Genomic DNA, 1,298 nt, shown 5'->3' on the forward strand with positions numbered 1-1,298 from the left:
ATATATATATATATATATATATATATATATATATATATATATATATAGCAAGTGCAGATTATCTACTAATTTAAGAGGAATATTAATAGGAACCCATTATTTTTACCCTTAGTTTACGACACAAATCTGCCATCTTCATTTTTGAGTTCATATACAACACAATCTATAGCAACGTTTAGTTTGTTTCATGTTCAAGTCATACATGGGTTTTTGGTAAAAATATAATATATTTTTTCTTTTAGATTTAGCTTTTTTTTTGTAATAAGAGATATTTCTCACCCTCCTTAGTAAGTAAGTCGTGCTCTTGTGTCACGCTCCGTGTTTGTAACTCCCACGTGCACGAGTGTGTAAGTCGTGCTCCCGTCTTTGTGAGTCCGAATCCCGGGAAAGTGCACGTGCATGCGCATAATCTGCCCAAACACAGCAGAGCGTCTGGAACATCTAATCTGAAGTGTGGTTCGTGTGAATCCTTTGTTTTATCATATGTTAAAATGAATGAAATCTCAAGCTGTCATCACTGTAGACTGTTTATATCCAACTCTGCGTAACTCAACCCTCTATTTTGTGAGTGCGTTCCTTTATTTTTGTTTTAAATGAGCAGTATCACTTCCACCCAGTAGAGGGTGCTGTAGGCTCTGGTTTTCATCGCAAATAACTGAATTGAGCTAAGATCTTGTGCATAATAAAAGCAAAAAATCACACTGCTGGGGTAGATGCAAAACATTGTTGCAAAACAACTTTTCGTTTTTACAACAAGAGACAATTTATTTGGGAGCATTCGAAGAGAACAAAAGGGTTGATGGGGTGAATGATGTGTGGTAATACTTGTGTTCAATAAATGCTTTGTTAATTTTTCTTTTAACAACTAAACTGTGATCCCAATTTACTGCATCATTCCTCCTTTGGAACCTATATTCTTGGGCATGTGTATATCTCAGACAGTAGAAGTTCACTTGATATAGGTTATGTCTGTTTGTTCAAATGCAAAACATTGTGCATCATTTGCCCTTTGTATCCAAATGGGTCTCCAACGTGTACAGAGTGGCACATCAGTGACCATTAGCCAAATCGTCTATCTACACCAGGTATGTCCAAACTATGGCCCGGGGACCAAATGCGGTCCAATTTTAGTTTTTAATAGGCACACACTGACAAATAACAAAATGAATACTAAGAAGTCAAGGTCAAGGTCAAATACTATAGAAAAAACATGATGACAAAAATGTGACACATGAAGGACCAACTGTGTTAAAAAATAGGGGGGAAATGTATTTTATTTTTGTATTTTTTTTTTTTAA

This window comes from Eucyclogobius newberryi, unplaced genomic scaffold (assembly GCF_026437365.1).
Source record: "Eucyclogobius newberryi isolate DKJ021-1_F unplaced genomic scaffold, fEucNew1.0.hap1 SCAF_5, whole genome shotgun sequence".
Taxonomy (NCBI): Eukaryota; Metazoa; Chordata; class Actinopteri; order Gobiiformes; family Gobiidae; genus Eucyclogobius; species Eucyclogobius newberryi.